Source organism: Jaculus jaculus, chromosome 15 (assembly GCF_020740685.1).
Source record: "Jaculus jaculus isolate mJacJac1 chromosome 15, mJacJac1.mat.Y.cur, whole genome shotgun sequence".
Taxonomy (NCBI): domain Eukaryota; kingdom Metazoa; phylum Chordata; class Mammalia; order Rodentia; family Dipodidae; genus Jaculus; species Jaculus jaculus.
The window spans coordinates 41,295,490-41,323,470 of NC_059116.1; the positions used below are offsets into that span (position 1 = coordinate 41,295,490).

The following is a 27,981-nucleotide window of genomic DNA, read 5'->3' on the forward strand; positions in this document are numbered from 1 at the left end:
GCTGAAGTATGGCCCACTGAATGTCCTACACACTATTCATTAAGTAGTCAAGTTATACTTTCAGTTAGAAAGACTGTAATGTCAATTTTAAAACTCAGAGGTGCATGGTCTCTGCTGAAAGGTTATGTGTGGAGTCTGCTTCCAGTGGAGGAAGGAGCTAGAGTTCTGAGGAGCATCCTGGGAGGGGAAGCACTCATAGTCCTTTCTCCCAGGTATCTGAGGCCGGTAAGCAGTCAATGAAGGGGAAGTGAAGCAATAAGAGGGTGTATAGAGAGTATCTTCTTCTACCTTCAATTCCATAGTACAGCTAATCATTTAACCATCTTATGAGGTATAGGAAGTTGCAAAACTCTAAGGAAATGCGATTCAGATGGAGTATGCCGTGGAGATGGCAAGAAAGCAAAGATCTGTGGTAGAACTTTTGTGAAAAGCCCTCTATCCTTGAACCAGATCCAGACCAGCAGTCCATTTTGGATACCTGGTTGCAATTGACACCCAGCTTGCTAACTGATCATTTTATTTTCCACTGGAACCTTGCAAATATAATTTGCTAAGGATTTGAACCTTTTTTTTTTAATTTTTCTACAATGATATTATTTCCTTTCCAATTTTGTGTCAACATAGAAAACCCTTTAAAACATAAGCCTAGAGGGTCTGGCTGTGTAGCTAACTCTGGAAAGTGTCAGGAGAAAATTGACTTGAAACATGGTGTAGGCGACAGACTCTGAGTCCAGGATTTGCTTGCAATAAAAATATCACAGGTTTTAGTATTTATAAATTTGAAGGGATACTCTTGAAAATTGACAATTCTTTTAATAATATTTTAGTTTAGAGTGAATTTAAGTTTTGAATAAAAAAGATGCAAAATGCCTCCCCTCCAATTAGGGTTTCAGTCATACTTTTGAGAGTCGGTTGGCTATTCCAGGATCTATCCTTTAGAACAGTTCTCTAAACTGTCTAAACACAGAAAGTAGATGGGGGAAGATTAAATTTTTTCCAGTTATCTTTTTAAGAAAATGTTTATTATTATTATTAACAAGATGTTTCATATGGATACATGATATGTTGGTACCCTCTTTTCCCTCATCATTCCTCCATTCCATTGGGGACGCTCCTCAGTGGGGTTGCAGGTATTCCCCATGGGATTGTAGTTTATGCATTGTGGGAGCAGTTGTCAGTTACTTGGGGGTGATGAAATGCCTCTGGGCATGATGTCTCTACCTGTGGCTCTTACAATCTTTCCTCACCCTTTTCCACAAAATTCCCTGATCCGTGATGGGTAAGTTTTGAGTCTATTTCAGTGATCATCTCTTAGGAGCCTATGGATCTCTGCTTTGGTAGGTGTTGAACATCCTCAGGGTCTGTCTCCTACACTCTGCAGCTGACTATCAGGAACAGCATGGAAGCAACACTCTTCTCATCTCCCCATTCCTCTGTGGATTCAGCTGTTACTTAGCTGAAATGCAAGGGGTAGTTTAATCTCCTCTGCTCTCACTACCTTCTGAAAAAGAACAGATTCTCCAATAGAGAGTGATGCCAGCATAGGTTAAATGGGGTAAGCATTATTAACTTAGGGAGAATTTGATGTATGTAACCCCTCTTTTAGCCAAACACTAGTGAGAGCTTGACACTGGAGAACATAATCTTTGTCTCCACAGGATTCTGATCTGGTTCCCAATTCCAGATATGGGTTCCTTTACACTGACTGGATTACTTAACCAATCAGAAAGCTATTGGTTATCTACTGAGGCTGTGTGCCACTACGGCACTGGAGTGGACAGCATGTCAGGGTGTTTGATTCTGAGTTGCTTAGACCTCTGGTTGCTCAGACTATTGTTGACTGTTTCCCACCTGTAGCTCATATGGCACTCTCCAGTGCTAGAAAGGCTAGCTGTGTGAAGGCTGGCAGAAATCAGTTATATTGAAAACTTTAATGCATGTGGTATGATGATGTAAAACCTTCTAAGGAATACATTCCATATGGGTTCTTAGAAGTATCTACTGCAAATATGTAACATTGTCAGAAGTCTCCTGAATGTCTGAGGATGATTGAGACATAACTGTTGCTTCTACTGGTGTCCTAGCAGTAGATTATGCCAACAATAATCCAGTTGGTGGAAGTACCAATAACAGAAGGAAATGTCAATTGTCAATGAGAGATTCAATAAATATAATAATGTTTCACTTTGTCTTTTTGGCCCACACAAATTCAGAGAACAATGATCATGTTGTACTTACTATGTGAGTTCTAGAGATCAAACTATAGGTTAGAACTAAAATAAAAACATCAGAATTCCAGTATTAAATTCACAGTGATAAAAGTAACTCACGGTCAACAGCAAGACAGTTTGAAGGGGTGGAGCTTTAGGGCTTTAAAGGTACTTCCCTCAGAATTTCAAAGAAACTCAGCCACTGGAACCTCCAGATTAGAGATGCATTCTTTGCAGGTATAGCAAAGTGAATCCAACAAGATCTCTGCAATTTACTGGAAGAATTAAGAAGAGTAATGGGAGATGAGCATGCTTTACTTTGAAGAAATGAAAACCCTCAGAAAGGTAACATCTCTTTCTGTTTACAAGTCACATTCTGTACAAGTACCACCAGAACAGGTTAATTATTGGCTCTTTTACAGGGCCTTGGGGTTATAAAACTGGTTGTATATGGAAAATTAGCTGAGAAATATGGAGCTGGCTTGAAATTACAAGAAGCTTGGGACCATTTCCAGAACACCCAAATATATGAGTAGATATTTAACTACATCACTGCTATATTTCTCACAGGTCTTATCATCCAACAGGATGTTTGCTCTGATAGACATCCCTGCTGTTGGAAAATTCACTACATAATGGCTTAAATACTTAATGAGCACTGGTAACTAGGCAAATCATGTTTTCACATAAATAATGAGATCAAGAAGAGCTGCTTCCTTCATGCCCTGATTCATTCACTCCAGTTAAAAAGTACCCATATGACTGAAGAACACTGTCAGGTTGAACTCATATTTTCACTTTTCTTTCTTCTACACAATACTTTTACTTTGGTATAAAGTTCAGTCCTTGGTATTCAGAGACTCACATTTTACTTATCAAATTCATTACCCTCCATTTGCTTTCTGCATTGATATGAGTAAAAAAAAAAAAAAAAAAAATCAGAGGAACAAAGCCAGCTATGATTCCTGAACTCCCTAGAAGAAAAAGTAATGAAGAAAGAGAAATTGTGATTTGAGCTGTTGTGTATATACTTAAACTTTCACAGTGGGTGTTGTGATTGAAATTTTTATCAATTATCACTGTCTCTACTTCACAGTTTGATGGTGTTGAAAAAAAACTTCAAAAGGGAACAAATTGCACCCCTTTATCCAGTGATTTGGCCCACTGTTTTCAGCATGTTTCTTCCTTTTGCCATTCACATAGAACATATTGTCAGTGTTACTCTGAGAATGACTCTTATCTCTGTAGGAAGCTGTAAAGTTTGCATTTTAGAATAAATGTATAATATGATATGATATAATGATAACATATAATATAGTGACATGGTATATTGTAATTAATATAACATAATACAGCATGATATAATACAACATAACTAATATAACAATAATATTGGAAGTACTAGGGTGAAAATAGAACAGGAGAGCATGGAAAAGTGATGATCTTGTTGTCTTTAAAGGTGTAATCTGTGAGGAGTTAGTGTCTGTATGGAGACCAGAAAAAATATCTGGTGAAAGAACACTGGAGAAAGAGGCTTTGTTAAGGTACACAACCAAAGAGATAGAAGGACACAGATCAGAATGGACACTAAGGCCTTGGTATGGCTTTTAAATTTTCTATGAACCATCAGAAAAACCCACTGAAGAATTCTGAGTGATAGCCTGACCTGATTCTACATGGCACAGACTATGGGCATATAATAATGGAGGAAAGACACTTGGTTGGTTTTGTTGTAGGGACAAGTTGAGGGCATAAAGTTATAATTACATGTGATTGTATTTACAAATTTGCAGAGATCACCCTAAGAAGTATTTGGAGCATGTTGAATTTTGGAATATTGCTCAACCACACCATCTATTACCAACATAAATCAAAGCTTCTGGTATTCCTTTTGGAATGTCTTTGTATCTTTTCTAAACATCTAAAAGAGTAATGTGGTGATTTGAACATGAATGTATGTCTTCCCCTAGCCCCAGGGATTTTCTTATTTATTAAGGTTAAGCTTCCTATTTAAGGCTCCAGTAGCCTGCTGGAGGAAGTGTCACTGGGGGCAGATCTTGTAGTATAGTACTAGGTTTGATTTAGATGCCATCCCTTAAACTTAGGTGTTCTGAATGCTAGATTCCTTCCTGATGGAGATTTTGGAATTAACATCTACTGGAGGGAGTGTATTGTTGGGGTGGGTTTATAAATGTTATAGCCAGTTTCCCCATACCAGTGTTTGGCACACTCTCTGGTTGCTATGGTCCATCTTATATTGGCCAGGGGGTGATGTCCACCCTCTGCTCATGATATCATTTTCCCCGCCATCTTGGAGCTTCCCCCTCGAGTCTGTAAGCCAAAATAAACCTATTTTTCCCACAAGCTGCTTTTGGTTGGGTGATTTCTACCAGCAATGTGAACCTGACTGCAACAGTAAAGTGGTAGTGAGGAGTGGGATTGCTGCTGGAGACGTGAGGGTGTGGGTTTGGCCTTTTGGAGCTGATTTTCAAGAGGAATGTGGAAAGATTTGAATCCTTGGCTTAAGAGACATTTTGCAGTGCTGTAAGGATGACTTGATGGACTATTCTGGTCAGAGTTGAAAGACCTGAATGCAGTAAAAAATATGGGCTGTAAGGTTTGGCTTATGAGGTTAAGAGCTTTGCTTGGACTGAGCTAGAAGTTTGTGTGAAAATCTTGCTGTTATGCCCATGTCCAGAGAAGTTATGTGGGGTTGCTTTGCATAGAAATGAACTGGTGTGAGCTGAGGGATATGGCATAGAAAAAATGAAATCTTTGGGTGAACTGCTGCCCATTCAACTTCAATTGAGAGATTATAACCTTTGAGATAGAGCCAGATGACCTGCACTGGGCAATGAGAAGAATGTAGACTCTTTTAAAGGGGCCTGAGTGCCCAAGGAGTATCCTGTTCTTCAAAGTCTGCTTTATTCCCCCCACCCCCGGATTAACAAATTGGCACCCTACCTGGTATTATGGAGCATAAGAAATGCAGGAAAGAGAGGGTCATTGAGTTTGCAACATGCTCTTGTGTTTTGGTAATGTCCATGGGCAGTGTGAAGCAGATATACCGGATGCCTGAATGGAGACCCCATGAGGCCATGAGGATGAACCTCAGGTTGCAGTGGAGACCCAGTGAAGATGCTGGGACAATGGGATGGCTGCCAAGGACAGCTGCTAGCCCCAGATGAAGTTTTCCAGGACTGTAAATAGCCTAGCTGGAGAGGTAGAATTGTATGTCAAAGATTTGTTGCTGGTTAGAATTATCGGATGTGGAGATTTGTCCCTAGCTAGAGTTGTTGGACTTGAAGCTACAGTATTTGATGTTTTCCCTGGTTGTTTTAAATCTTGTGTTGGTTGGATATTTCTTTGCTATACCCAGGGCCATCTTTTCACTGTGAATGTTTATTCTGTGCCATTATGGGTTTGGGTGTTTTTTCTTTTTTGGTATTTTGGCTTAGTTAAAAGACCTTGGACTATGGGGATGTATGAACATCATTGAAATTGATAAGGGGAAAAAAAAAAACAAAACTATGGAAGCTTTGGAAGTTGATGAATGCATTGCATTTTACATATGTATAGCTACCCACCAGGGGCGGAATGTATTGGTTTTATTTAGGTGTCCCCCATAATGGCGTTCTGAATGCCAGATTCCCAGCTGATGGAGATTTGGGAATTAATATCTCCTGGAGGGAATGTATTGTTGGGGATGGGCTTATGGGTGTTATAGCCAGTTTCCCCTTGCCAGTATTTGGCACACTCTCCTGTTGCTATTGTCCACCTTATGTTGGTCAAGGGGTGATGTTCACCCTCCACTCATGCCATCATTTTCCCTGCCATCATGCAGCTTCCCCCTCAAGTCTGTAAGCCAAAACATATCTCTTTGTTTCCACAAGCTATTCTTGGTTGGGTAAGTTCTACCAGCAATGTGAACCTGATCGCAACAGGTATGTCCAGTGTCGATTGGAACCCTGGCTGCTGGGGCTTTCTGTTCTTGGATTTTCCCTCTTGGTGTGTGTGCATCTATGGAAGGGAGCCAGCTTCTTCTGCCATGATGTAACTTCCCTTGGATTCTGTAATCTTGAAATAAACCTTTTCCTCTCTTAAGCTGCTTTTGGTTGGGTGTTTGTCCCAGCAATGAAAAGGAACTGTAACAAATAATTAGTCATATTCATCACTTGTTACCTTGTCACTTATGACATTTATATTCTGAAAGGGACACCAGGTTCTTACATTAAAGTATTTTTTGCTACCAATGAACCTTTTATTTCGGTCCCCAGTTAAAGCTGTGTTGCAAGGCCAGTGCTTTCTTGACTAGTATCTGAGCCACCATGGGACCACACCTTCAGCTTGTGAAGAATCTCTCCAGTCTTTGTCTCACTCCTGGGTTTATTTTCTAACAAACCAATAAAGAAGTGCTGTGCAGTTATTTCCTCTGATTAGAAACATTATCTCCTAGAGGGAGGTTCCTTAAGACTCAGAAAGTAAATGAAGTGCATAAGGCTGAGGAAACAAACAAGCTTACTGTCTTGGGAAGGGCCTGAAATTTAGAAGATTCACAAGGCTCTCTCTAAGGTTATATAAGCTGCAGCAACTGGTATAGAGTAGTAGACAGAAGAGATTCTCCAACTGGAGGTAGTTTTGGGAGGTTCATGATTAGTCAGCCATGCTGGCATGAGCTTGTCGGTGACACAGCAGCCTTTGTGTCATCCATACAGCTATAGGTGACCACACGAAGCTCACTGGTTCACCACTCTGCACCTGGTAACCTTGTTTCTGTGGTCTGTCATGAATTTCCTATCTGCTTATGTTTTCCCAAGAGAAGTCAGGACAAGAAGAAACACAAAACTCTTAGATGTTTTTCTTGGTTTCTACCCTTGTTCACAGAACCTTTCATTAGCCACTCTCTGAGAGAAGATGCATGGACTGAGTGGGTTATCTAGAGCTTGCATATGAGACCTCACCTCAACTAGTGTAACTATGGAAAATTCACTCTTTGCATTGTTTCTCAGTTTACCTATCTTCATCTATGCCATAGGTTCATTTAAAGTTGTGAATCTGAAAACTCGTTTAAAGAATTCTGGAAGGAATACAACACCTTAAACTGTTTCCTTAACTAACTGCATCTGATGTTTGCTTCTTCCTCAAATGGTCAGCTGGAAAGTTACTGAATTTTGAAACTGTGCAGGCCCCAGGATTACCAACCTATGTTTATGCTTGTGTTTTGTTTGCCAATTAGGGCTGCAATAGAGTAGTATTTCATATTCTCTGTTCCCTTTACCCGTCAAAACCTGAGCTTGCTATCTTCTTTCCAAAACCTTTACTTGTTGCATTCTCATTTTCAATGGATATGTATCCCATAAGCTGGACATGGGTCCTGCTTAATTTCCTCCTTTCAGTCACTTGAACATATTGTGTGTGTCCACTCATGTGACCTCATAAATACAGTTGTTCCTTCTTCCACTATCACTATTTTCTATCCCAGGCACTCACAAATTATTTTGAATGACATTGCTATATCCTTCTTTCTGCCAATGTGGCTATATCTTTCCTCAGAGTTATTATATTAAAATGTCAACGCAACTCTGTAATTTCTTGCTTCTGGTGCTCGAAGAACTCCCCATAGCTTAAAGACAAAGTCAGCTACTTAACAACTTGGTTACTTTCCTACAAACCTGGAGAGCAGGTTGCAATAGACATTTCCAGCCTCCTTGCCACACAATCCCTGCATCAAAGCTTCCATTCTTGTAATAGCAAAGAAACATTTATTCACCTTGCCTGCCCTTTCTGGTCTCAAGGTTCTATCCTGTTCTCTCCCACCTCTATGCTGCCAGATATATTAAAACAGTCTGGGGCAGGGCTGGAGAGATGGTTTAGTGGTTAAGTGCTTGCCTGTGAAGCCTAAGGACCCCGGTTCGAGGCTCGGTTCCCCAGGTCCCACGTTAGCCAGATGCACAAGGGGGCACACGCATCTGGAGTTCGTTTGCAGGAAGCCCTGGCACACCCGTTCTCTCTCTCTCCCTCTATCTGTCTTTCTCTCTGTGTCTGTCGCTCTCCAATAAATAAATAAATAAATAAAATAAAATAAAATAACAGTCTGGGGCAACTGTAAAGTCCTGGCAAATGAACATTCTGCTGAGAATTTCCCTATTCTATTTGGAATGACAGACTCCTTGCTTTTCTTCATGAATGCACTTAAACCTAGTCACTCAGTCATTTCTTGTCTTCAAGCTGTGATAAATGGCACAACCTTGTAAATTTATTTGCTATTGCCTCTCTATTTTAATGTTCTCACTGTTAAATGAACTTTTTAAAATATGTACACTATGAACCCTTTATTAACAGGATTATGTATTTTTTAATTGCCTCTCTGATACTTAGCAGTTAGATGAAGCCCAAGATCTTAGCTTTCTGGTGCTAGAATGGCTTAATAAACATGCTATTTCACATGTTCCCCATTGTCCCTAGGGATGAAATTCTCTGAAATATTCCTTCTGTTAGGCAACACCTCAGTATTTGTTTCAAACATGTATACTCCTATGTTGCCTATTTGGTAATGCTTCTTAAAATGGGCTTTATAAGCCCTAGTAATAGGGGTTAAGTAAGTTTTCTATGGATTTTATTTTAAATTTTTTGAAGATAACCAATCATAAATCAATATAAACATGGTTTTAGGTCATACTGGGAGATCAATTTGTAGCACAGACTTTTCATTGGTTAATAGCAAAATACTTGCATTTTTTTAATAATGATAGACTAACTGTTCACTTAGATCAAAAACAGTTATCTTTATTCAGCTGGAATTTCTGGCTAAGACACCCTCAAAATATTTATTTGGAGGCTCACCAAATTTTAACTTGAGAAAAATTGCTAAAAGTTAAAATCATCTCTCACACAATTTAATTACTGCATCTGACAGAAATTGTATAGCCTTACACTAATGCTACTACTCACTAAACAAACCTTAGCCATGATTTTACTCTACCACAGTTATGTTTTGAAATGGGGCATTATCTATATATCAAAAATTTCCCCATCTGGTTTGTTTTTCTGAATTCTGTTTGTTTATATCTTCATCTAAACTCTCTACCTTCTCTGTAAACAGTTTCATGATGGCAATGAATGGAGGTCACTTGTTCTGCTTTCATTATCACTTTTTATTGCTTACTGATTTGTGAAGGATTATTTTTATTAGGTTAATTAAGGTAGGAAAACTCATCTAGACTAGGCTGAAATCCTGAACTGTATAAAATGGAGAGAACTAGCTGAGCAGCACTGTTATTATTTTCTCTCTACTTCCTTCCTGTCGATATGACTCTAGCTTGTTCTTTCCAAGCTGAAATGAACTCTTCCTCCCCTAAATTATCATTATTTTTTTAGTAATGTATTTTGTCCCAGCTAGAAGAAGTTGGCTAATACTATTTAATTCCTCAAGATATTCAAATGTTTCTGCATGATATATTACATGCTTTATATTCAAAGGGGGGTGGATGGAATTACAAATGACAGTTAGTAGAGGTAAAGAAGATAAATCATTTTATTTACTTGTTAAAGTATCTGTATGTAGTCTGGTTGAGGTACTTCAATGTTACAGCATTTTCCCAGTGCGTGCAAAATTGTTAGTAACACAAGTAAAACAAATGAATATGTACAATATTTCTGCATGTTAAAGGCATGTCCTTGTAGCCTAGAAATTTTGATGTAATGTTTATTGAACAAAAAAAATCTTACAGATATAAAAGCAAAACGAGAAAAGATCCAGCTAAAATGATGTCAATAGCTGTTTTGTGATTTTACTTTATGTTTCTGAAGGACAAGAGAGAGAAGATGAAGTTTTGATGAAAACTTCTAGAAGTCTGAGTATTTCTAAACAAGTATATCTACTTAAATTGCTATTATGAGAATTGTGGAAAATAAAACTCTAGTGAAATTATAGATAGTATAACATCTGGCCAATATTTACATTGACTAAGAATGAGAATTTATCTCTAATGTTTGATTTTTCAAAATTATCCTTATAGGGCCCATTATTAACTCAGGACACATTCATTAAAGATATATCTGTATTAAAACCCAACACATGAACACAGAAGAAAAGTACTCCAGGAAGTCACCTTGCTCCACTGTGCTTTAAGTGTTATAAGGACCTGCCTGTCACCTACTGCTCCCAGGACTGTGTTCTGTCTAAAACTACATCCTGTTTAATTTCCATATGGGATATAAGGTGATATTAGTCACTTCTAATATGTGCACTACTGTAGCTACTAAGTCAGAGGAGCAAGACAGTCACCAATATTGAATATGCTTAACTTCTTTGAAAAGGCCATGTATTATTCCAACTGGAAGACAATGCTTTAAAATGTCTTTATGAAGTTATTTGATATTCCAGTGCACCTTTACGGTGAATTAGAAAGATGTCAGGATTCCCTCTACATAAACTTACTTTCCCTCAGCAAGGTTGATACCATCTCTGAAACAGATGGTCCCCTGATGAGGGAGCCCATGTATTTGTTTACCAGACTTTATTGATTGATTGTTAAGGATTCTACACATTCTCTTTTTCTAATTTTAAATATCTTACTTTATTTTATTTATGATAGAGAAAGAGAGAAAGAGAAACACTGGGAACATCACAATTTCTTGTCAGTGTAAACAGACTTAAGACACATGCGCAATTTTGTGCATTTGGCTTTACATGGGTACTGGGGAACTGAACCCAGACCATTATGCTTTGAAAGCAAGCACCTTTAGCCACTGAACAATTCCCCAGCTCATGAAACCTTATTCCTGTTTTTAATTATCTGTAAAAGTGATGGCTCATATTTTTAAGACAGTTTTACTAAGAATTTTTAATTCTGCTATAAAATGTCAATATCCTGTGAGTTCCACTAAAATCCAGCCTCCAGTTCTGTAGGTGCTTAACACACATTCTATTCTTTGTTCTTATGCCCCACATCTGTTTATTGATATGACACTTGTATGTTTTCTGTTTGGTAACACAATAAAAGAAGTCTGTAATTCTTGGTTTTGAACAAAAGTGTTTTAATCCTCATTATTTGGTGATATTCCAAACTGCCACTAAAGTTCTATATAATTTTATGTTATAATACTTAAAGCTATACCCTAAATAAAAGGAAATATCTCATGTGTCAAATTTGACATTTAATGTTATTGAATTGGATTCTTGATTGGAACATGTTACTAAATTAGGATCCATAAAACTACTTCAATCAACCTAAAATGACTTTTGAAACAGAATTCAATAAATGAATTTTGTCAAGTATGCCAATAGCTTAGGGTTGTCAGTTTCCCTACATCATTCTTTTCATAAAAGGAACAATTGGTCGGACATGGTGGCGCACGCCTTTAATCCCAGCACTTGGGAGGCAGAGGTAGGAGGACCGCCATGAGTTCAAGGCCACCCTGAGACTCCATAGTGAATTCCAGGTCAGTCTGGGCCAAAGTGAGACCCTACCTCAAAAACAAACAAACAAACAAACAAACAAAGGAACCATTGCACGTAGCTATTGGGTTTTAGTTTCTTGTATAAAAAACAGAGTTTGCTACATTTTTACCTTTAAATGTCTCCAGTGGAGCTAAGCAGACCAGTTCATGTAGGTTAGCATTCTCTCCAGCTTAAGGAATGGTTGTCTGCACTGTGCTGGCTAGGTGGCTGCAAACAGAAGTCTTAGACGTACGGATAGTGACTATTATCATCAACAGCCTTCCTAACTTAACTGTACAATATAATTATTCAAAGTAAATGACTCCAAAATTAAAACAGTAATATTGCTATTTTCCTCAAGTCCTCTGTTGTTTAATAAGCATTTTAAAGGTATTGCTTCAGTCATAATTTAGTTGTTTAATTTGAATCAAACATACTCCACTGTGATTTTATCTTCCAGCTTTAGCTATAAACCTTCAAAGAAAATAGAATACACCAGGACCATCTATTTAAGGTATATTCACTTTCAATGTGCCTGTGTTATTTCCCTTTAACAAAACCCACCAAGTTTGTTAACTCATTCCACCTGTACTTCAGTCAATTCTCTAAGTTATTTATATCATGATGGAGCTAGAATTCCTCTGTCTAATCAATGCTTTATATGTTGTTCTGTGTTCTGACTTGCTAGGATTACTTTTTCCTTTTGTCTGTGTTTTATTAGTTATGTGTGCAGTGTGTACAGCCATGTTGGTACCATCCTTAGTCTATCTCCTATCCCCCCTCCACAGGAGCCCTCCTTGCTGGGGAATGTAGGTCATGCATTGTGGGATTAGCCATTAGTTATGGGTAACAGGCAATGTCTCTGTGTCCCAACATGTGGCTCTAACAATCTTTCCAACCCCAATTCCACAAAGTTCCCTGAGCCATGATGGGTTCATTTTAGATATACTTCAGTGATGAGGTCTTGGGAGCCTCCGTGTCTCTGGATATCTGGTTTGGTAGGAGTTGAGGGATCTCTATGTCAATCACCTTCACCCTTGTGCTGGTAACAGGCTCACCAAGAGAGCACCACTCTTGTTTATTTCCCCAATCATGCTTGGTTTCACCTAGGACCCTGTTGAGGTGTGATGGGCTGATTCCCTCCTCAGGATCTGCATCCATCTGAAAAAGACAAGGAAATGCTCCAGTGGACAGTGCAGTCAGCACCAGATAAATGGGATGACCATTATTATTTTAGAGAGAATTTAATAGGTGTAGGCCCTCTTGTAGCCCATGACTGGTGGGAGCTTAATAATGGGGAATAAGCATGTTTTTCATATATAGTTCTGACTTGTTTCTCAACTCCAGCTGTGGGTTCCATAACACTGAGTGGATCCACTAGTCAAATCAAGAAAAGTTGGTTACCCACCATGGCTGTTTGCCATTATTGCACTTGTGTGAGAATCATGTCAGGTTGTTTGCTGCTGAGTAGCTTAGGCCATGAGTTGTTTGCACAGATGTTGGTCATTTCCCCCCAGTCACTCATGTAGCACCTTCTGGCACTAGATGAGATCTCTGGAGACTGACTTTCTTCCAGATTCCAGCCAGATCACTCCATGTTCCATACTGACAGCATGTGGTGTCATTGGCAATAAGGTCTTACCACTAACCTTTGGTGTCATCAAGTACTCTGACAGAAATCCATCGTCTTTTAGGAAACCTTATAGATCTCTCTGATCAACAGCTCATTGTAGATGTTAACCACATGCTGGTACTGGGAGTTACAGGCCAGTGCCAAGGAAAAGGAGAAAAAAGAAAAGATAGGTAATATAAAAGAGATAGAGAGAAGAGACCGAAGAGGGAGGGAGAGAGAGAGAGAGAGAGAAACAGGAGGACATTAAGGTTAGTCTTCATCATCCCCTCTCCAGGGCCCTGTGATTCAGGTATTCCCTTTAAGGACCAAGCATAAAAAGAGGATTATAGACCAATGGAACAGAATTGAGGACTGGGACTTTGGGTCACGTAACTATAGCTATTTAATATTTGACAAATGCTGTAAAAAATACAGGCTGGAAAAAAGAGAGCATCTTCAACAAGTGGTGCTGGAAAAACTGGATAACCATATGCAGGAAAATGAAACTGGATCCACACATCTCACCATGAACAAAAATCATGCCCAAATGGATCAAAGGCCTCAATATAAGACTGGAAATTCAGCTACTACTGAAAGAAAAAATGGGAGGAACTTTCCATGATGTATGAATGGGAAAAGGCTTCCTTTTTCTATTTTATTATATATTAATTTTTTAAATTTATTTGAGAGACAGAAAGAGGTAAAAGACAAAGAGAGATGGAGCATGCACCATGGTTTCCTGCCACTCTGCCACTGCAAAGAAACTCCAGATGCAGGTGCCACTTTGTACATCTGGCTCTATGTGGGTACAGGAAAATCAGAGCCAGGCTGTCAGGCTTTGCAAACATGTACCTTTAATTGCTGAACCATCTTCCCAACCCATAATTTTTCCTTTTAATACACCCAGTTAACAAAGCACCACTCACCCACACTTAAGCATGTGGTCATTTCATTGTGTCAGATAAAAATAATTTTTTTAATGCACTAACTTTTTCAGTGCTGAAATGAAGAATCTAGATGACTTAGAACATTTCAGCCAATGCTCTTATGAACCTCTCAATCCATTGGTTCTTACAGGGACAACAGGCATCTGTGGAGGTGCTTTGGAGTTGTGCACACTTGATCATGCATATTCCACATTGTAATCCAAAGCTTAGGACTTGTAACTTTAATATTATGCTATTGCAAATGAAGTCCAGTCAAATGGTTAAGAAATATGGGTTGTAGGATGTATCAAAATAGAATGATATTCTGTGGAATTTTACCTTTTGTGTCTTTAAGCAAATGGAAGATACATACGCTCCAGTTTTTGATGGAATCATGAGTACTTTCATAGTACATCGCACAGTTGGCTAGTCAATTGATCTACAAACATCTTAAAGACTGGTACAGGACCCAGACCATGCACTCTGGAATAAAGGATCAAAAATGTAAGGATAGTTTCTCTCCCTACTGGAAACTCATAGTATAGCTAGAAAAAAAATTAAGCAGCTTAGTGGCTCTAGAACAACTCCTTTGGATTTTTAATTTACAAGAGCTCAGAATATGTTGAAGTAGGTGTGCATGGGAAAGATGCACATCACTGTCATAACAGGGAATCTCCATTCAGATCACTGCCTTGTCTCTCACTCAGTGATGCTACCTAGTTTTTGATGTATATGTAGTCTATAAAATCTCCATTTAACTCCTAATATTGATGGAGTTGTAGGAATTAGTATCATATCCATGCACTTAAATACTATGTTCAAAGCAAGAATGACAGGTATTTTATTGTACAAATCCTAACATGTTCTGCACATGTTAGCTGCATGACATTAGGTGATCAGTTTAACCTTTCTGAAAGTCACTAGTGACAGTTGTAAAATAAGATATTCACACTTGTGTCATACTGTCATTGTGGGGATAAATGAGACAATGCATATAAAATCCTGCACAATTTATATTTCATGTAAACCAGCAGTTATTATCTTAACATAATTGTCATGGAATTCCTCTTTGGAAAATGCACTGAGGGAAGTTCATTTCCATGTGTTTCTCAAGTCTCAAGCCCTTTGCAAGCTTGGCCAGGTCTGTGACCAGAATACGTGAGCATCCAGGTTGAGAATTGGGGAACTTTGATCCCATTTAGTTCCCGAGTAGGGAGAGACAGGGAGAAGCACGGTTTAGGGTTAAGGGTGGTGTGCCTGGAACAATGACACAGATATTTTCTACAGGTGGACTTTAATGACAACATGATTTTTGGAGAGTTATGTGTATGCATGTGCCCTATATACTCACATACACAGACAGGGATATGTCTCATCTTCTGAGTATGAAGTAGTGTCTCTCAAACTACAAAGTGCATATGGTTCTTGTTTAAAAGCCCATGTGAGGGCTGGAGAGATGGCGTAGCAGTTAAGCGCTTGCCTGTGAAGCCTAAGGACCCCGGTTCGAGGCTCGGTTCCCCAGGTCCCACGTTAGCCAGATGCACAAGGGGGCGCACGCGTCTGGAGTTCGTTTGCAGAGGCTGGAAGCCCTGGCGCACCCATTCTCTCTCTCTCTCCCTCTATCTGTCTTTCTCTCTGTGTCTGTCGCTCTCAAATAAATAAATAAAAATTTAAAAAAAAAAAGCCCATGTGACTTAGCATCAATGGGGACTGAGTGCACATGTTCCCAGCAAGTTCTAGGGTGAAGCCAAAGCCAGGTTGCTTTTGGGAAAGCAAGCTAATTTGGAATACTTACTTTTAACAATAACACATCATACCTAGTTCTTATGTTAAAAGTTACCTGAGTATTCCTTCTATATATTCTAAGGTAATTTTATGTTGTTGTTATACATACAGGTTATTACTATTACTTAAAATATAAAAAATAACAGTAAAAGAATTCCCTGTGTTGCTATCAACATAGTTAGTAGTAGCGGGCTTGTGGTTGTAAACCATTAGAAAATACAAGAATGCTGATGTCTCCTAAGCCACTACTCATTTAATTTTCTTTCTGAGCTTAATTACTACTTTAATTCACAAATATAAACTAACAAGATGAATTTCCAAAAAATTAAAATTTCCTGATACATTTCATTCAGATTTGTCATCTTCATTGTATTCTGCTTTCTTCTACAAATCTAGAACATGCACTACTGTATTTTGGTTACCTGAGCAGAGCAGACACTTTAAGTTTTCTAAGACTGTTTGGCTTCAAAATTACTTCTAGTTTCTTGGACCCAGGAATTTACTGCATTTGCCTCTCCCTTAGATGGTATAAAAATAGGCAGTGCCACTCATTTGAAGACTGGTTTCATGGTTAGAAAACATATCAGCATTGTTGACCCAGAACCATGGGTGGTTTCTGAATGGAGTATGAAAACTGCATGTCATTAAAACCAAATCTTCAACTAATGCTAAACATATGCTGGCTTTCATACAAACTAAATATTGAATGTCAGTTTACTGGATATGCATGACAGCTCTTCATCCCCCCCCCAAAAAAAATTCAAAAATACATGCTTAATATTCCCAGTTCCTTTGTATTATTGAGAACGTTGAGACATGAGATTCACAGATGCCTAGATTTAAGAGAATCTTGTCCCTTTTCAATGCAAAGTAATAGCAAGAAAGTGTGCTGTGCTATTTGGGAAGAAAATCCTGGAGATGAGGGTGACAGGTTTATGGCTCTGGCCCTTCTTCATTTGCAGTAACTCATTCTATATATAGTGTTCCACATAGGAAAGCCAAGGACGAGAGGCCTCTGTGATTTAATTCCAACAGTAAGAGTGCACCATCAAAGAGAGCAGAAAATAGGTCTTCTGATTATAATATGTTCGTGGACTAGAGGAGGCATGGGGAAAAACTGCCCATAGCAAATATGAATGTGTCTCTATCTGCTATTTCTCTTGCCTTGATAAGTAGATGACGTGTGTATTGTATTCACAAGGCGTCTGCTCTGGTACCGTGAACGCAGGCCACCCCCGCAGCAGCCATTGTCTTATCATCAAATCAAGAATCCAACCATGGAAAAGAAACGCCTAGTGAACGAAATTAAATATGTTTATTTAGCACATTTTAAATATGACCAAATGGTTCAGTAATAAGATGTTGTTTCCTGAGTTTGATGATGGTGTATCACAGAGAATAACTTTGTCTAGTCAAAAGATATCTTCATGATCCCTCCTGGGAAAAACCTAAAGTACTGATCATCTTGAGGCCCTGGGCCATTCAGATGTGCCCAGTTCCACAAATCCATCTTCCAAGACTCCATGAGATTTGGATTTTGTTCTCAGGCCTGTAGTTTCAAGACTCAAATTCTTTATGCCCTTCACGATTTATTTCCTCAATATGTTCAAGGTGTAATAAAATGGCTGTCAAGTGTCAAATTCTTGTTCCTTAAGTGCCCTCACTTACACTGTCCCCTATTGGTCATTTCTCAGACTAAAATACGGTGGGTAACTTAGTTACCTTTTAAACCATGGTTCCTGTAAACACATATTTCCCTGGGAGAAAATCTCTCCAGAAAGCTTCCCAATAAGTTTTTCAATAGATTTTTATTAGCTCTGATGACAGATCTGCAAAGCCCTGGGTATAATATTACTGTTGTTGGTTTTCAGATTCAATACACTGTGGTATTTATGGGGTTCACAGTGATGGCCTCACTTTGTAGAGGGCTAATGTCATTTTTAGTCTATTGGCCTTTTTCCTTGTCAGTGAACTGTTAAAGTTGAGACCCTTATTTAGACCATCAGAAACATTATTGTAGAAATTTTCCTGCCAAGTGTCAGGGTAGCAATAACAGCTGGTTAGTTGTTCAGTTTTCCAGGCCCACTGCGTTAAGGCATGTCATATTGTTTAGCTGACCTTATTTAATGCTCCCATTTTCAGTCAGGTCTAGAGCTTGGCTTCATGTAAACATTCACGGGTCAGTTACTCAGGCACACAATGGCAGCCAATAAAATTTGGAAGGCAGAGGAGGGCTTGGCATAGTCTTTTCTCTTATGGAATTCTCATTTCTGAGCTGCTACTGCTGAGCCATAGCCATGAAGTCCTGTTTACCATCACCAAGAGCATCTGCCACCAGTAACTGGGAAAGACAGCTGTTGTCTATATTCACATCCTTGATCACTAGGCCCATAAATTACTTGTGAAGTTTATGTTCCTTTGTATCCAAATATCTCCTTTCTAGACCAACAACATGTGCAGACTCATAACCCTCTATCTCCTGCAATCTCTGGAAATTAATAATGATAATGTCATTTATTTAATGTAAGATCTGCTCAATTTTGTTTTGATCTATCTATATATCTATCTATGTATCTAACTATCTAGCTATTAGGTTTCTTGAGGTAGGGTCTCACTCTAGCTCAGGCTGACCTGGAATTCACTATGTAGTCTCAGGATGGCCTCAAACTCACAGCAATCCTCCTACCTCTGCCTCCAGAGTGCTGGGATTAAAAACATGTGCCACCATGCCGGGCTTGTGCTATATTTTAAATAACATTAACTTTCCTCCCTCCCTCTTCCTATCCCTCACTCCCTTCCTTCCTTCCTTAATTCCTTTCTTTCTTATTTGAGAGAGAGAGAGAAAGGTACACACACACACACACACACACACACACACACACACACACACAAAGAGAGTGATTGTGGGTGTTGCAGAGCTTCCTACCACTGCAGTCTCAAGATACATGTGCCACTTTGTGCATCCAGCTTTTCATGGGTACTAGGAAATCAAATCTGGGACAGCAGGCTCTGCAAGCAAATGCCTTTAACCGCTAACCCATCTCTCTATCCCCTGCATCAACTTTTCTGACAGAATGTGTGTGACATTGCATTTGCAGAATTACTAAAGCCATTTAAAATATATCACAGAGCTCATTTTTATGGGCAATGAGTGAGATATTGTATTTAATCATTTTAATTTTCTTCTAGAGAATTTAAAGAACATTGTATTCACCCTCTTTTGATTTGGATGTATTTATGCTTGAAGTAGAAAAACTTTCTTCACTAATTTGCTTTTATTCAGTCTTTAACCCACCATTTCATGTGGCCACGTTCATATATTCATTTGTGTCCTGCTGTCATTGTGCCATTTCCATCATTCATCCAGTGTTCCTGGGGAGCATAGCTCTGGATAAGGCACTGTGACATGGTCAGACAGAAGTGTGAAGCTTACATTGCTTTCCTTTGTTTTTCTTTGTAATTCACTTTTAGGTGGTCACACACAATAATGGCTTCATCATGGCATCTTCTTACAAATATGTCTCTGAACTTTGTTCTCATTGGTTCCTCTCCTCCGCTGTCCACTTCATAGAAATATGACTCTCTATGGTCATTTTTGTTAATTAGATAAATTATTGAGCAGTCATCACTAATTTCTTGATATTTTTAGTCATGGTTCCATGGGATATAGAATTATAGTGGATTGGTAGACTGAATAAATGTGCCATCCAAATAAACGCAAAAGTTTTTCATAAGTAATGGTATTGCATTCATGGGTCTGGAGGGCTACCCATGAACTGATGCAACTAAAAGTAACTGAAATGAATCCCACACAGAAAGATTGATGGCCCAAATGTAGATGAAAATGGTGAGGTGACTGCAACCACAGAGAGTAATTAGGAGCATCTGACAGAGGCAGGGTATTTTGGACTTATGTTCAGAGTCTCGCCCATTTGAGTAATAAAATGTGAAGGATTAATTCATCCCTACATATAAAAAGGAAAGGTTAAGAATAATTTAAAACCAGAATGGCCAATGTGTAATAAAAGTGATTTGTTTTAAAATACCATAAGATTATTTCCTGCTATAAAAGGAAACCTTCATAGTAATCAAGGCATCAGGCAAACTGATAAGAAAACAAGGCAGTTTTAGGACCAGAAGCAAAATGCAGAGAGCCCCATAGGTCATGGAAAATATTTTCCATATTCTCCCAGGTCTGTTTCTCTGGTCAATGTACTTATTGTCTACATATCATTGACCTTTCCCTTCGTCATTATGTAAGGAACCTGAGCAACAGTTAGTCTGTAATTCATTATCTCAAGTCCATACAGAGCACCTGTCTATCCTGTCTATTGTGTCCTTTGTTCATTTTGGTGAACATAATACTTGAAATCATCCAATTTGGCTCCCAGGAGTTTCAGATTAGTCCTTTGCTGAAACTTAGCCATCTTGTTAGGCCTATAAGTATCACATTTATGAACTGTCAAAGAAAACACTCGGCCTCTTCCTGGAAGTCTTAGAGCTTCCAAGTGAGTGGTGTCGTCTTCCTACTTACCTTCGGGTCCTTGCTCTTCCCCAGCAGTCATGCAAACCTGTGGCCCTGCACACGTAACGCCTCACGTCTGTACTCACAAACATCCTGTCAGGCTGGCTGGGATCTGGAGTTGGTATGAGGCAGAGCCAACATTGAGCCAAAGGCTGCTCTACATGTTACTTTCTAAATATGGAGTTGCCTGGCTTCTGCATTTGGCACCTTAACATACCAGCATGTCATAAGGAGGTAAATGATTAAAAATAGTGAAACAGAGTTCAAATTAAACTTGGACTACTATATTCGAAGCAAATATTAAAGCAAGTCTGTGATCCAACAGTAGGTTATCTTATTGTTTCTGCTGGTAAGTGGATGCCAGGTCCAATAGAGAGTTCTTCCCACAAGGAACACCTTTCTCTGTCCTACTTCAGAACAAGGCTCCATCAGTTACTGTGTTTACCTGGATACTATTTTGGTGTGAGTTTATATTTGATAACATCCATGTTTTAAAACAACTAGGTGTATCAAAACCATACTCCTGGGCCTTACTTCATGGAAGCAAGCCAAAATGCATCTCAATAGCACAATCAGTCAAAAAATACTTACAACATTATGGGGTTATTTTGAGAATTTCTTGGTAACTCAATCATATGATTCTTGAGGGTGAACTTTGTGGGTGATAATGTCATGTTACACTATCAAAAAGTTGGACACACTTGAATGAAATCAGCAAGAATTCATGAGGTTTACACTACCTGCATAGAACCAGAACCACTTTTGTAGGATAAAACTATTGAATCTCTACTCCCAGATCTCAAGTAGCCATTAGTTGCTGATAATAACAGGAATTTTTATATGTATATATTTTTCTAAGGATTACAAGTCCTTATGCATATTTATTCCATATCATCCACTTAACCCTTAAACCAATTACATACTTATTTTGTACCTACAGAAACTATTACTGCATGAGAAGGTTTTGGCATTTCCCATAGAGGCACAAAAAATAGAGTAGTGATTCTGAGGGTAGACTGACTACTTGGTACAGGTTTTTTTTTTTTTTTTCTTTGTGTGTGTGTGTGTGTATGTTTTAATATGATTGTGGACAAGTTACCTAAACTCCCTGTGTTTCTCACTTGGGCCTAGGGACCTTGTTCACAAATATACCTGTAATAAGGTATTAAGAAATTAAATAAAAATTTTAGACAGAGGTTAATACATCAGTGCACAGAGCCTTTGAGGAACAGCATAACAGTTTAAACCCCAGTGTCCTGACTATAATCCCATGCCTGTTATACTGTGGCTCTGGCTTCTCCTTAAAAGTTGGCAGAGCTTTGGCAATTTGTCATTCACAAATAAGCAGTATCTATCTAAAAGTCATGCTGAGACTTGAGAAAACATGAGATGTGTCTCTGTGAGTGAAATACTGTTATCATCTGTTACTACTTCCTGGCCACTGTTCCCACCCTCATTTCCACAGGCCACTTGAGGTGGTGGGTATTAACATATGTCAGGGCTGTTGTAGTTACCTTCTACTTACTGCTACACAGCACCTGACCAAAAGCAGCTGATGGGAGGAGAGTTGCTTATATTGGATTACAGTCTTCAGGGGAAGTTTCATGATGGTAGGAAAAAGCATGGCATGAGCAGGGAATGGGTATCACTCCTGCCACAAAAGACAAAAAACAGTAGCAAGGAGGAGCTGACTATCACAACCCAAAGCCTGAACTCAAAAATACCTCTCCTCCATCTAAGCTCTGCCTCCAAAATTATCAGCAGGGAACCAAGCATTAATAAAACATAAGCTAATGGGGGGTCATGTGATTCAAGTCACCACAGGAGGAAAAGGGCAGTCAGAGAATTCAGTGTAGAAGGTCAGTAGAAGTCACTAAAGATGTGAAGGAACTAAATAGTTCTTAGAGAGGAAAAAAAAAAAAAAAAAAAAAAAAAAAACTTTGTAAAATGTTGTCTCATTTCCATAAAAGAAGGAACTAGACAGATAAGACAGACCCACGGACAAAAACACTCTTGTGAAAGGTTCAGCCTGAATGGACCCCTCGTCCCTACCTGTCATGCTTCATGATACATTTCAGGCCAATAGATTAGGAAGATGATTTGAGTGTTCAATTAGGAAATTTATAAGTGATGCTATATGTGAGAGGGATTAGGGAGGTTCATTTGAGAGGTTATAGGAATAATCCTATAAAGGACTGAGAGTAAAGAAACATTATCCCCTCACAAACTATATTTTTTTATTGTATAACTTACCATGTATCATAAAAGAAACTAGTAGCTTAATTAATATATCTTTATTGAAAGTGGCTCATCTTTCTTTACATAGCTCTAATTGAATTTGTCAAGGATTCCATATATCTGTAATAATTGAGGGTCAGGTCTTTAATCGATAGAGCAATGGTATTATTTAACATTTTAATTACATTTGTGATGACAGTCAATGCAATCATTAAATCCTACATTAGGAGAAGGAAAATAATTTGATCATTATTTATTAGCCACTGTTGAATCAAAGGGCAGTGTCAGGAAAAGGCAAAATGTTTAAGGTAAATTCTTTTTTAAAAAAAAATATTTTTTTGTTTATTTTCAATTATTTATTTGAGAGTGACAGACAAAGAAAGAGGCAGATAGAGAGAGAGAATGGGTATGCCAGGGCCTCCAGCCACTTCAAACAAACTCCAGACGCGTGCATCCCCTTGTGCATCTGGAGAACGTGGGTCCTGGGGAATTGAGCCTTGAACCGGGTTCCTCAGGTTTCACAGACAAGTGCTTAATGACTAAGCCATCTCTCCAGCTCTAAGGTAAATTCTTGAGTGAAGATGGCCTGTTCAGGATGCTGGCTCTTTTTGCCTTGAGGAACTGGAGGAACCCTTGTGCACCACATAAGATGTGACCGAATTTATGCTAATCCACAAGGCCAAAAGGCCAAACCCCAAGGCATATTAAATGTTAAAGCTTTCTTTTGGCATTTCTGATTTTCCAATTTTTATAAGTTAATCATTAGACAATATGGCTTATATTATTTCTAAGTTAGTGAACTGCAAGGCAAAACATACAAAAATCAATTTATTCATTTATTTATTTAATTAAGATTTAGACTGATTTATATATTTCATAGTTAGTACAAAAGGGAGAAATAGATAATTTGGGAAGAATTAAATTATAATTTTTCTTACTATATTTTGGTGAGTAGTAGACACATAGAGGTCAATGTCTTGATAGATGTTATCTATCAAAAACCCAGAAGCAGGCTGGAGAGATGGCTTCATGCTTAAGGTGCTTGTCTACAGAGCCTAAGGTCTCATGTTCAACCCTCCAGGTCCTATGTAAGCCAGGCATACAGTGATGCATGCTAGCATGCAATATCACACATGTGTACAAGGGAGCACATGCATCTGGCATTCGATTGCAGTACCTGGAGGTCCTGGGATATCTCTCTCTGTCTCTCTTTAAAAAAAAAAAAAGAAAGAAAGAAAAGCTGCTCCTTTCTGGTAATGAAACATCATCCTTTCCAACCTCAGTAGAGGTCACCACCACATACACCCAGAAGTATCACTCTTCCACCTCTCCTACTATGTCTATCTTCTGCCGGTTCTTTTCCATCCGGTGGTCCCAGGTCCACTGCTGGGATTTTGTATCAAGTCTGATCATTTCTCACCATCTCAAAGAAACTTCCTCACAACTATCCCTGTTCTCTGGGATGTCAAGTCAGAGCTTTCTCCTCAACCATTTTTTGATAATAGATTTTGTTTTCAAAGTACAATTATGACTATGTCAACTTCACTTAAAATTACTTCTAGTCAGGCATGGTGACACACACCTTTAATCACAGCACTCAGGGGACAGAGGTAGGAGGATCTCTGTGAGTTCAAGGACATTCTGAGACTATATAATTACAGGTCAGCCTGGGCTAGAGTAAGACCGTGCCACACCATCACCCCCAAAAGAAATTCCCTCTAAATAATTCATTATTGTCAGGACACAATTTTAGGCATTCACCATGACACAGTGAACCCTTCAGTGTTGGATTTTTACCCCATTCTCCATCTGGACCCTCCCCAGTTCATATGAACTCTGGGTCCCACTTCTACTGAATTTCCAGAAATGCCTGAATGGAGCATGTTGTCAAACCTTGGGGACTGCTAAGCAGTCCATCTCCTTGCCCTGGAAACTTTGGTAGTTCCTACATGACGGCCATCATAAACTCCTAACACAACTTCATTGTACAAGATTCAGGATGCCTTGGCATCACAGAAGCAGTCAGAGTCACTCATTTATTTTCCTAAACAGAGACTTGTGACTAACATATAACATTTAGTGCACTGAAGTATCATTGTCTTTCTCATGTCCATGTTCTATTGTTTCTTGAAGTTATTTTACCTTTTTTCTTTGGGTTCCTAAAACAGAATAGAATTCCAAGATGTTCAATACTTATTTGGTAAGAAAAAGTACCAAGAAAAGAATATATCTAACATTGACTGTGTGGCTAACTTTATTTTTAAATACATTTTTATTAGGCAGGCATTGTGGTGCACACCTTTAATCCTAGCACTTGAGAGGCAGAGGTAGGAAGATTGCTGTGAGTTCAAGGCCACGCTGAGACTACATTGTTAATTTCAGGTCAGCCTGGGCTAGAGTGAGACCCTACCTCAAAAAACCAAATACATATGTGTGTGTGTGTGTGTGTGTGTGTGTGTGTATGTGTGTGTGTGTGTTTATGTATATGACATGTATATACATATACGTATATGCATACATATTCATATATACATACACACACACACACACACACACACACACACACACACACACATATTTGTTTATGAGAGAGAGAATGAGAATGAATACACCAGGGCTTGTTGTAGCTGCAAACAAATTCCAGATATGTACATCACATTGCATCTAGCTTTAAGTAGGTACTGGGTAACTGAACTCAAGGTTAGCAGGATTTGCTATCAAGTGCCTTTTATCATTGAGCTGTCTCCCCAGCCCAACCATGTGGTTTAGAGTTCAGGATATTGGACTCATGCTGTCAGATCCATGTGACTGAGTTAAACTGAATGAGTCAGCACCAGCCATTGTGAGAACTCAGCTCTCCTGACACTTCCATTCAGAGCTCTTTCTATCAGTGCAGAACAACTTCCAGGCAATTCTACCATGCCATTGTTTATGAAGGCAACTGTGGCTGTCCTTGGGATTTCATTAGCCAGGACTCACCATCACCATGTCTGTCAGGGATGGTTTTCCAGACAGCTCTTCATAATTCACTCTGCTTTTGTTCCAGAGAGCTGAAGTAATGTACTGTTAATACTGCAACTAAGAAAAGTGAAATGACAAAAATAACTTTAACCAAAAATCTGGGTGTGTGGTCTCTGTTAAAGCTATTTTACAAGGCTTGTAATGTGAGGTGGAGACATTTTTACAAACCAGTATGTTGATTGTATTCACTCCTTTACTAACTTAAAACTTCACAAACAATGAACAAAATAAGAAATGAGCCTTACCATGATGATACAAAAGCTATCAAATATGATATTCTCTCAAAAGTGTAATACCAGTCGATTGAAATATGATTTCCAAACAAACAGATGGGATAGCATCACATAAGCATGCATGGGTAGTGGTTAAAAAAAAAAAAAAAATCTACCTAACTTCACAGTAAGACCTCAGCATGACCTTGGAAATGAGAGATCACTGGTAGCATTCCAGACAGAAGAAAGTAAAAATGGATCTTTCCTGTGTATCCTCCAAGACCTTACAATGGTCTCAACACTGACTTAATTTGTTTACCTGCATTGCTGAACATACTTTTATTTATTTTTAGACAGGTTCATTTAGCCCAGATTGGCCTTAGACTTGCTCTGTATGTAGAATGATCTTTTAACTCCTGATCCCCTGTGTCTATTTCTCTAGGATGGTGATCTTACAGGCATACACCACTTATCCTGGCTATCCAATACAAGGTATGAGTTAGCGTTGAATCTAGTAAATGAGACTAACCAGGCAGCCATGTTAGTTAAAACAAATGTATTAGAACTCAGAAAGTCTCTTGAAATATTTCAAGTTCCAGCAAAACACACTGTCTGAGGGTCACCATGCCATCCCTGGAAACCTTGGCCAATCCAGAGGTGACTTAACATCCCCTGGGTCCTCCAATTGACCTCACAAGCATCCTGTTAGGCTCACAGTGACTGAAGTTGAAATTCTCTTGGATGAGTTTCTGCTCTACACTGAGTTTCAACAGTAGACTTCCTCTGAAGGTAAAACCCCAGTGGCTTTTGTTAGAATGTGGGCAATGAAGAACAATTAAAAAAATATATTGTTTATTTTTATTTATTTATTTGAGAGTGACAGAGAGAAAGAGGGAGAGAGAAAGAGAGAGAGGAAAAGAGAAAATGGGAGTGCCAGGGCCTCCAGCCACTTCAAATGAACTCCAGACTCATGTGCCCCCTTGTGCATCTGGCTAACATGGGTCCTGGGGAGTTGAGTCTTGAACCAGGGCCCTTAGACTTCACAGACAAGCACTTAACCACTAAGCCATCTCTCCAGCCCTAAAGAATAATTTTCACATCAAGCCAGGAACAAACATCAAATGTGATATCAAAAAAAATGATCTGGACTTCCGGTTAAGATGGTGGCGTAGGTACCACACCAAAGCAGCCTGGGGGGGGGGGGGGGAGACCAAAAAACCTCAGCAAAATACACACTTTTACTAAAAAGTAAGGTGTATAGGAAATTGAAGCAGCAGTAGAGAAGTAGGAGAGATCCAGAGCATCCAGAGCCCGCACAGGCTGGCAAAAGCGGCTCCGGCAGCTCGGCCAACCACGGCTGCGGCTGCGCACCAGAAAGCCGCCAAGCTCAGCTCCAGCTGCAGGAAAATCCAGGTGCGGGAGCTTCACCTCACACCGCACTCTCCGCAACTCAGGAAATGTGAAGAGAGAGCAGCAGTGAGCAACGGAGCAGCAGACCTCAAAGTAGAAGAACACGTGGAACAGAGATAGAACCAGAGTAGCTGCGGTTCCCTCCCCTCCCCCACCATCTGAGCCCAGCTCTGGCAAACAGAGCAGCGGTCCCGGGACCTGGCCACGCCAATCTGAGCCGACAGCGGGACCCAAGCAGGAGCAGAGTTCGGCAGTAACATCAGCGGCTCCGGCACCAGTAACAGCAGCCCAAGCAGCCGCAGACCCAGGAGCAGCAACAACAGCCGACCCAGCAGCAGAAGCTTCAGCTGCTGACAGACACAGTGGGGGAGCTGATCTGCAGGGCCACAGTTGCCAGGTTTGGCTTGCCCCGCAGGAAAAGCCAGTGCCCAGCTCCCGAAATCACAACAGCAGCCCGACAACCCAGGCAGCAACATGACTGAGACCAAACTCATCCAAGGTAACTGGGTTTGCACCAGGGAAGGGTCTCACTTGGTCACAAGCTGACTTGGATCCCTCAACAGACCAGAAATCTTAACCTCTATGTTGATAGAGGATCTG

General features: G+C 39.4%; 1 protein-coding gene across 2 annotated transcripts in view; it reads left to right on the top strand.

Annotated features, from left to right (window-relative positions):
- Nucleotides 1-27,981, top strand: part of Rit2 (Ras like without CAAX 2) — a 415,489-nt gene that overhangs the window by 31,464 nt on the left and 356,044 nt on the right. Inside the window, exon 2 of one of the 2 annotated variants that reach the window (XM_045135257.1) lies at nucleotides 12,113-12,166. The exons of the other annotated variant lie outside the window; for it this stretch is intronic. The gene's annotated coding sequence lies outside the window, so the exon portion shown is untranslated. The remainder of the gene's footprint in view (nucleotides 1-12,112; nucleotides 12,167-27,981) is intronic. 2 annotated transcript variants of the gene reach the window in all.